Source organism: Trichechus manatus, unplaced genomic scaffold (genome assembly GCF_000243295.1).
Source record: "Trichechus manatus latirostris isolate Lorelei unplaced genomic scaffold, TriManLat1.0 scaffold00028, whole genome shotgun sequence".
Taxonomy (NCBI): Eukaryota; Metazoa; Chordata; class Mammalia; order Sirenia; family Trichechidae; genus Trichechus; species Trichechus manatus.
In genome coordinates this window covers 14770788-14780802 of record NW_004443964.1, presented here as the reverse complement: position 1 = coordinate 14780802, position 10015 = coordinate 14770788, and the positions used below count along the sequence as shown (strand labels likewise).

The 10015-nt window shown below is 38.7% G+C and overlaps 1 protein-coding gene and 1 pseudogene across 3 annotated transcripts in view; both read left to right on the top strand.

Annotated features, from left to right (window-relative positions):
- Window positions 1-10015, top strand: part of CEP112 (centrosomal protein 112) — a 443305-nt gene that overhangs the window by 229004 nt on the left and 204286 nt on the right. The window lies entirely within an intron of this gene.
- LOC105756176 (NADH dehydrogenase [ubiquinone] 1 alpha subcomplex subunit 10, mitochondrial pseudogene) lies at window positions 8529-9628 on the top strand (annotated as a pseudogene).

Below are 10015 nucleotides of genomic sequence, written 5' to 3'. Positions count from 1 at the left end.
GTGGGGTTGTTAACCAATGTCATAAAACAATATGTGTACTACTGTTTAATGAGAAACTATTTGTTCTGTAAACCTTCACCTGAAGTACAATTTAAAAAAATTCAAAATGGATAAAGATATACGATAAAATGAATATATGAATAAGTAACTCATGAACACTTTAAAAATTCAAAGGATTAAAGGTATATGGTAAAAAAAATAATAATAAGATTACTTTTAAGATAAGAGTTCTGCTCCAAAGATTCCTTCATTTATCCGTTTGCTCATTCATCAGTTATTGAATACCTTCCTGAATCAGTCATTGTGCTAAGAGGAGATACACAAAAACAAATAAGATGAAGTCCTCCCCTGGGAGAGTTCACAGTTTTGCCAGGCAGCTTAGCAAGTGGACAGAGCATTACAAATGAGATCATTGCAATTATCTGCCCCTTGCCCCCAGTCAGAAGATGGGGTGTGCCTGAAGGAACCAGGAGTCTTCAAAGAAGGGGGGATCTGAATAAAGTTGAGCTAGAGAGGAAAAGGACTGTCACAGACACCTCAGTGTGAACTTGTTTCTAATTCAATTCCTCTCATCCAGCTGAAATCCAGTATGCTGAAGAAATGGGTTTTTTGATGGTAGAGACTATAAAAGGAGAGGAAGAGGAATGTTGCAGGAAGATAACTTCCTGGTAGGATGACATAAGGGAGTCATAGTCAGAAGATTTGGACATCTGGTGGGAGGGCAGGGCGAGAAAAAGTGTTGAGCATACAGATGAGGTAGGAAGATGCTTAAGGCAAACTTCTCTGCTTTGAAGTTGTGCTTAGGGTTAGTAATGCCAACAAGATAATCACCTAGCAACCTAAAAGGGGAAGCAGCTCCTCCCTTTGGAAAGTAGATCCCAAAGATGCCCCTGTTCTCCTAGAGCACCCGATGGCAGGGTGAGAGGATTTCAGGTCAGCTTCTTTAGGGTCTGTTTGTAGGCCTTTAGCTGAGAGATCTCTCTCTGCTGCTCTCTCCTCCTCTCTACTTGCCAGATCTGTTGCCTGATTCCAGTAGGAGTGTTATTTCCTGTCTTGCACCCCAGCCCCAGTTCTGACATATCAGTTTTGATATATTCTGTGGAATTACCCTTGCCATCTTCATGAATCTTAACCATACTTCTCTAGTGAGTAGTAACAAGAAAAGGTGCACGATCTGCTGAGCTGCCTCCATGGGTGCCCTTGCAGGGCTGAGCTAAAGATTAGCTGCCAGAAGCAAACAAGGTGGATGCTTGAGGGTTTGACCAGCCACAGCCATGCAAGATTCCAGTGGAAGGAAGGGAACAGTGCTTGAGAGCTGTTGGACCTGGAACAGCGTGAAATTTCAGTATCCACTTTATTCTTTAAAATGGTCATTTTCATTAAAATATGATTGTTGTGCATAGAAATATAGAGTTCCAACTAGAAATCACCTGATTTTAATTTTTCTGTGTATTATTTTGTTTGAGGAAAGGAATTGAACCCAAAACTATGTGCTAGGCACTCTCGCATGCTTTCTGGGAGGTGATGGGTATTACTTCAGTTCTTATAGAAAGGGAAACAGATCCAAGCCATGCGGCTCATAAGTGAAAGGACTGGGATTTGAACCCACATCTGTATGGCCCTGAAGCCCATGACCTCTCTCCCCCCTGTACCTCATCATGGATGTACGTTACAGGCACACCCATTGGTGGGGTACCTTTTCTTGTTACTACTCTAGAGAACTGTGGTTGACATTCAGGAAGATTGTGAGGGTAGTTCCACAGAATAAATCAACTTGACATGTGAGAACTATTTAGAAGGGCAAATAGTTCCGGGATGCTCGAAACCCCTCCCCCAAATCCTAGCAAAGTGTCCCCCAGCATTTGACAGAGCCTATTACAGCTCGTTCTTTTTGAGTAGGTATTAATGTCAGAGTGTAGTTAGGGTTGCGATTTTTTCCTCTAAGCAACTCTTCTGAACTCTGTGGCAGCCCATGGTTGTTGAGGTTGAGCTCAGGAATGTTTTTAAACATTAATTTAGTTTGACATGACTTGGTGCACAAATTAATTATTCAGGCACATATTGTTCCACATACATGAAAAGAATGAAACTGTAGTGAATTGCATTCTGACTACCACATGTGAATTGTAATGTTACTAGCAATCAAGCTATTAAAGAACAAAAGCTGGCAACATATAGTAACTCTGAATTTGGCCGGTCCCACAAAATTAGCATAAATATGTGAGGCAATCAGAATAGTTTTGGACTTCCTAGGAAAGTGTCCCTCTCCTTATCTAGTTCTAAAAGAATGTGGCATAAACTATTCATTTAACCAAGTATAAAAATATGTCTGCTATGCAGTTATAATCATGTGTCATTAATCAGAAAATACTGCCGAAACTCTGACAAATTAAAAACACAAGGATGTGTCTGCAAGGGTTTTTTCAGCCGTTAAAAGCTGCTTCACCTCTCAGGCAAGCTCTTTTATGGCAACTTCTTGCTCAGTATACTGACATCTTCAAAGGCTCTGACATCTGTCGGCCTTTGAACTACCATTAAAAAATATTATCCCATTTCCATTCTTTTATGCCCATTTTTTTAATTATAGCCCTTCTTTCAAGTTGGGAACATGGTTGGTTTAAATGATGCTGTCCTTTCGTTTTCAGCCACCCAGCTGCGGTTTGAATAAATTGATGTAGAATCAAAGGCGGGACTTTAAAGGAAAAAGGTTTGATGGACTTGGACTCCGAACCAGATGAGGTTTTATGATGAAAAGGGTTTAATCCCAGCACAGGCATTGCTTCTATCAGTTGAGCAGTACAAAGCAATTCATATATATAGGTTCACGCGAAATGATCTTTTTTTTTAAACAACACAGATCTCTTCAGGACTTGCAAATGTGGCATTAGCTAATATTCAGAGGGCTGATTTCCTTTCATCCACCAGAAGCTTATGATTATAGTACAGTTCTCGGATTGGAAATGAGAGCTGCAACACAGATTTAAAGCTGTGCTGTCTGATTTGTATTCAATATACATGTCACTGCGGGACAGGCTAGTCTGGGCCAAGCTGGTTTAGTACAAGGAAAAACAGTTTCATCATCTGAAATTCTTAGTCAAAAATATTGCCAGCTAATTAAAACAGTAGTCTCATGACTATTAGCTAGGTGTTTGGTTGATTGGTATCTCTTAAAATTTGACAAGAAGGCATTCTCTTATGTATTCTTCTAGCTGTCTTAGAGAGTTCAAGTGCATTGCAGGATAATGAAATATAATCTCTTTTTTCAGACCAAGTTGTTGTTTTTTTTTAAATAGAAACACAGCTTGGTTTTATTTTAAAAACAATTGCTTATTTTGCATAAAAATAGTTACCCTCATTTGATTATTGATCTGGGGAAAACATTTATGAAAGCAGTGCTCAGCATTGTGTTTGCCCTGTTGAAAGCTACTGAATGATAAATATTATCTTGAACCAAATATTTAAGTAACTGAATAAGTAGTTTAAGATCATTATTAACATAGAACATAGGTCTGAGCCCACCTGACAGTAAAAAGTGATTTTTTTTAAATGTTCTAATAGTAATTCAGGAAACCTGCTTTATATTAGAAATTTGATGTCTATTTTTCAGAATAAAAAATGGTTTTTCCATTTACTTGGAACATTTGGTACCATTTAATTATACAGATTTGACAGTTCTGGACCACATTTTTTTTCATGTTCTTCAAATAGAATTTCCATTTGAAACTATAAGCTGATATCCTAACCATAGTAGGAAGAAATTCTGAATATGTGTATTTTTAAATTAGCAAAGCATCAACTCTTTGGAAGAGCTTCTATAGATGACAGAAAGAGGAGCAGTAATTTAATTCTTCTTTTACTATGGCCTATAGCTTACCTCAAGGAGCCCTGGTGGCGCAGTGGTTAAAGTGCTCAACTGTTAACAGAAGATCAGTGGTTCGAAATTACCAGCTGCTGCATCAGAGAAAGATGTGGCAGTCAGCTTCTGTAGAGATTTACAGCCTTGGAAACCTGGTGGGGTCTCTATGAGTCGGAATCAACTTAATGGCAGTGGATTTGGTTTGAGTATAGTCTACCTCATATTGTAGAATGTTTCATTTTTTTTTCATTTTTTGTCTTTATATTTTTTTTTCACTCTTCCCCCTAGAAGGAAACATGATAAGAACACTTCTATATAGAATTTAAACCAGGAAATACATTTTGCCTATTTATTACATGTTTTTTGTAGATCTATAAGTTTATTGAGTAACTTGGAAGAAGTTGGATTTCTCTCAGTATCATCATCATTGCTTTTCATTCTGGAGTCCTGTTGTAGCTCCCCCTTTTTTATTTCACTGTGACTAGCCGAACTTTCATTGTGTTTAACCATGTAGTTAGGTTTTTATCACTGAAGATATCCTTCTTATTGTATCCTATTGAAATTCGTCTGTTATCTCCCCAGTTATTCCTAGTTTTCCTCCTACATGTCTGACTTCTCCAGCTCAGTTTCTTTCATCACCACCACATCTGTACCTTACACTAAATATTGGAGTCTGGGCCCTTCTTTCTTTCTCTTCATTTCCTTTGACATGATCACTTGCATTTCAGTGACCTTGAATACCAAATAGAGTCTAGTAACTTCACAGTTCCCATCCCTCTTCTGAGATCTGGACTCAAACATCCTCTTGGTATCTTCTCTTAGCTAGCTCACAGACATCTCAAACTTCACATGTCCAGAACTGAAACCTCCATCTTCCCTAAGATGGACAATTCTGTAAATTGTCCTACTGTACGCTCAGTGCGCAAGCCAGAACTTTGAATCATCCTTGGTATTTTTCTTTCTCTTAATTCATCAGTAAATACTATAGTTTCAGCCCCCAAAATAGATCTCCAGTGCTTTCATGTCTTTCCATAATTCATTCACTTCTCCCCACTACCCTAGTCCAGGCCACCATCATCTTTCACCTAGACCTTCCTGGTAGTCTCCTAACCGATCTTCTTGCTTTTCTCTTGTTCTCCTCAATAGCTATAATTATTTTTTTCAAAATGTAAATTGGATTCAAAAACTCCCCTGCTTAAAATCTTTCCATAGCTTATACTTAGAGTAAAATCCAAATTTCTGATCATGGCCTGCAATACCCTGCATGGTCTGGCCTGATAGTTACCTCTCCAGCATCTTCTCCAGAGAAGCCATCAATTTGTTTCAGAGTTTTTGTTTGTTGTTTGGTGGATGGCATTATCATTCCCATCTCTTTGAGCTCTCACAAAAGTTTCAGTCTGCAGCGAGCTAAATAGATGTATTGGATAAATCCATAATTACAGTAATACCATTATTATTTACATGTCTGTGTCTTCCAAAGAAGGGACTATATCTTATCTGTCTTTGCATCCCAAGTTCCTACAGAGGGCCTGGCATACGAGCTGATGCTTAATCAGTGAATGAATGAGCACAAATAAATGAACCATTCTGCAGGAGTAGGCCTAGGTCTGGGATTTGCTTGTTCCCATATCAGGTTTTTTAACCCTGGAATTTCTAAAATATGCAAAGCATGTTCATTAAGCCCCCCAAATAATAAGGACTTGAGAGAACTGGTGACCATTTTTGGTAATATGATTAAAATTTAAGAATCTTCATCTAACATGTAATGAGAGCTTCATTAGTTTCAGACATTTTGCTCACTACTGAAGATGCAAAAATGACTAAGACACACTTAATCCCAAGGGGTAAAAGACAAAGAAACGTAATTATAAAATAACATGCTTAGTGTATGTTAGAGACATGATGAGGTGTTATGAGCCATGAAGAAGGAGACCCAAGACGTTCCGGGAGGGTGCAATGGGCAGAGGGGGTAATTCCGTCCTTCATACTGTTGTGTCCTTGGGCATTGCTCTAGTGGAGTTTTCTCACGATTGAAGAATACAGTTTCCCCCTTTATTATTTATTTTCATATTCTTTAATAAGTGTCAAATTATTTTACTTCTAAATAATTCCTCCCCTGCAGAGGTTGCCTTGGCCACAAGAAGCAGCAGGAATATAATCAAGAGAAGTCCCTTTTAGTTATTTGCTAAAAGCTACCCTAATCATCCAAAGAGTGAAATATGCAACTTATTCTTTCATATTAGAGCAACATTCCTACATCGTTTACTGCTCCTCCCCATATTTTATATTAAAATCTTCAAAAGAGGGAGTGTCAGTATACAGAATGTCTTTAATTTTGTGGTCTTCTGGTGATGATCATTTAGACTGATGTGGTTTTTATCTTAGAGACTTTCTAGGTGCTTCTCTGGTACATAAACTAAATTCATTATGTAGAAATCCCACTCTCATATTGTTGAAGGGTTACCACTATGAGGACAATGTGGTAACTGTGTCATGATGTACTGCTGTACCACAGAGCCATCGCTTGTTCTTTTTATCCATGTCCAATGGGTATGATGTTGTAATTAGGGATAGTTATTTGGCAAAGGGAACACAGTCTGAGATCATCTTCAGGAACTTCTTTAGCTCTTTTCCAGGCAATAAATTAACTTTTAAGGGGTAAAATAATAAGATGGTTGTTTGAAGCTATGTCTAATGACCAAGGGGAAAACACACACACACGCACAGCACACATTCTCTCTTTCTGTTTTGCCTCTGAAGTTAATATGCGAAGTTGGCTACTTCTGTTCTCATAAAAATGACACAAAGGGGAAAATACAACCGTTAAAATAAAGACAGTAGCTTTGCGCTATGCCCCAGAGGGCCTTTGACTTCCTTTTACATTGACTTATTCCAGTATATTTTTTGTTTTTATCCTAGTCATAAACTTTCTCAACTGAGATTAAGAGTTCACTCTGGAATTAATAAGTGCTGCCTATTAATTAGGCAAAGACTCTTAGGTTGAACAGTCAGGGAGATTTTTATCACTTCAATAAGACAAGTTATGGCATTGTTAACTGGTATTGAGCACGGGGAGGCCCTCATGTTGTCTCCACACTGAGAGGTCAGAGGTGTGAGACAGCCGAGCCCTCAGAGTACTTCTTGGCACTCAGAATTTTAAGTTTGTTCATTGGCTCTGTCGAGTATGTTCTAACTCTAAATCAAGGACCTCAGAAAGCAGACAGCTCTAGCCTTTAGAAAAGGCCATGAGTTTTTTAGAAAGGTATTTCACAGTAGATGTCACCATATTACACAGGAATGAAGCTGTGGTTCACTCCATCAGTTGAATTAGCTGAAACTGGCTTCAGAAATTTGTCTGCCTCCATGAGCTAGTCCCCCCTTTTTAATTTAATTTTTATATTTTGTAGATGATGTATTTTAATCATTTCTCCAAAATAGCATATGCACATAGTAACAAACATACAGTAGAGCTTGTGAGAAAAATCAGTAGTGTACTCCCAGTCCAATCCCTGGGCCTCTCTTTACCACTTCTTTGGTTTAGGTTTTTCTTTTGGTTGCTTTCATAATGGAACAGTATGTTACTATCTCTATATCTTGATCTTGTAAATTTAGATATTTATTGATACCTTGCTATGAAATGTGAGGATTTAAACTGTCACATGCTACCCCTCTATCTGCCCCTTTCTTCTTGCCCAATATTGAATAATGGTTATTTTTAGTTCTTCTGTTTGTTAACATTAATAATTTTAAATAATATAAGTCTTTCTTTTTCTTTTTCTTTTTTTTTTTCATTTACTTTAGTTAGTTCTTTACTTTTTTCTATCTAAACTGAGGATATGATGCCCTTGGAATTAATGCCCTATCCTTTTATTCTTGCCGCCTCCTGCCACCGCACAATTACTTTCAGTGTTCAAATTGTTGATATTTAAATTCTGTTTTGCATCACAACCAAGTCATGATTAGTTATAGAAGTTGAAAAACAGTCAGTGTTATGATATTATTATTTTTTAATTGCCAAACTATCATTTCCTTCTCTGAGAGCTCGGTGCTATGGCTCCTGGGCCACTCACAGGAGAGAATTCCAGCATCAAGAGCATGAGACACCATGCCCTTCTTGTACCTATTTTGATTTTTATTGAGTTTCTAATTGCCTGTCTTTCTTGTAACTAATGTATTTTGGTCACATGCTCAGGGATTTTTGCAGTCCTACCCTTCATTAATAGACTCTCATCTTTTTCTTTGACTGAAGCTCACTCTCTGCCCTTATACTTCACATGGACAGGTTGTTCTCTGGGACTGCTACCTAGCTGACACCCTGAGACTTTTCAGCACTGATTTCTTGAGTTGGATCTAACCTTTCTTGATTTAGTCCCTCATCCTGCTATAGTACATTTTCAAGTAATGTTCCAAGAAGCAGTGGTTGGAGGTAAATTTTTTAGCTCTTGATGGGCTGGAAAAATGCCATTATTTTGCCCCCATAGATCATAAGGTTATAAAACTCTAGGTTAAAAAAATGATTTCTGCACACCATGGGAACTGCAGCATCACGAAACAATTTGTGTATAAATTGTTGAATGAGAAACTAGTTTGCTCTGTAAAGTTTCACCTAAAGTGCGCACGCACACGCACACGCACACACACACACAAAGACTTCTGGGCAGACTGCCCTGCCATGGCTTTGACGATCCTGAGACTGGCCCTGAGTCTGCCATCGTGGGGAGGCCAGCTCCCAGTGCATGGTTTGAGGCACTTTCCAGAAGCAGGTGTACATTATGAAAACAGTACAATAGGAGATGGAAAACCGCTGGATGTAAAGTTTAGCAGCAGCTGCAGCTTGGAGAAATTTTATGATGACTGTAAAAGCAATGATGGCAACGGTTACCATCTGCAGTCTTGGTTGTACACGAGTCACCTCTTGCAGTACGCAGACGCCTTGGAACACCTGTTGAACACAGAACAGGGCATCACGTTGGAGCACCCTATTTACAGCAACTTCGTTTTCCTGGAGGTGATGTATAACCAAGGGTAGTGTGTGAACCACCACAACGAGGAAGATGATCACCATCTGCGAGTACCTGCCTCCACACGTGGTGATCTGCATCAATCAAGAGTCACCAGAAGAAAGGAGATCCACATGAGATGGTCACCTCTGCCTACCTTCAGAACATGGATGCCTACAAGAAAACCTTCCTTCCTGAAATGAGTAAAAACTGTGAGGTTTTACAGTACAGTGCATGGGAAGCTCAAGATGCAGAAAAGGTGGTAGAAGATATTGAATACCTGAAGTATGATAAAGGGCCTTCTCTTGAACAGGATGATTGTACTTTTCATAATCTGTAGATGCTGATTCAGAATAAATTGGAGGTGCTGAATTATGCAGCCCTTTCTATCTCTCTCCCAAAAATTACAATTGAAGTCCGCCAGAGCGACCACGTCTTCCGCAAATTCAGAGAGCTGCTGGGCTGGAAGTACCATCCTGGGTACAATGCTGATGTGGATGACATGTGGATCTGGCTGAAGTGAGTGGGACCCCCTCTGCTGCAGCTGTATGCGATGATGAAGGAGCTTCTGGTATGCCTGGCTCTCAAGAACGCCACATAGTGTTAAAATTTAAAATAAAATAAATGAACTGAAAATCACACAGTAGAAGAAACGGCCTAGCAAAAACCAGTCAGCCCTTTAGTATGGGTAGTGGAGTTGAAGGAAACAACTTCTATGTAACAGGTTTTAGAACTTTCTAGCATTATTTTGGAATGATCCATAATTATCACTAGGGGGAGAAAAAAGGGTCTACTACAAAAGACCAACTTTAGTGGAAGAATTTCCTTTCATCCCAGTCATGCTCTGAATCATGCAGATTTTGTACGTTGTTGCTTCAGACTTTAAGACATAAAGCCGTTTCTGTGGAACAGCGAAAAAAAAAAAAATGATTTCTGACCTTCCACTTGCAGCAGTAATATGAATTAAGATAGTCTGAAAGGATCTCTCATCATAGATTCTGGCTAAGGCATAGTTTTTTGTTTTTTTTCTTTTTTTTTTTTCATTGTACTTTAGGTGAAAGTTTACAGAACAAATAGTTTCTCATTAAACAGTCAGTACACATACTGTTTTATGACATTGGTTAACAACCCCATGACATGTCAACACTCTCCCTTCTTG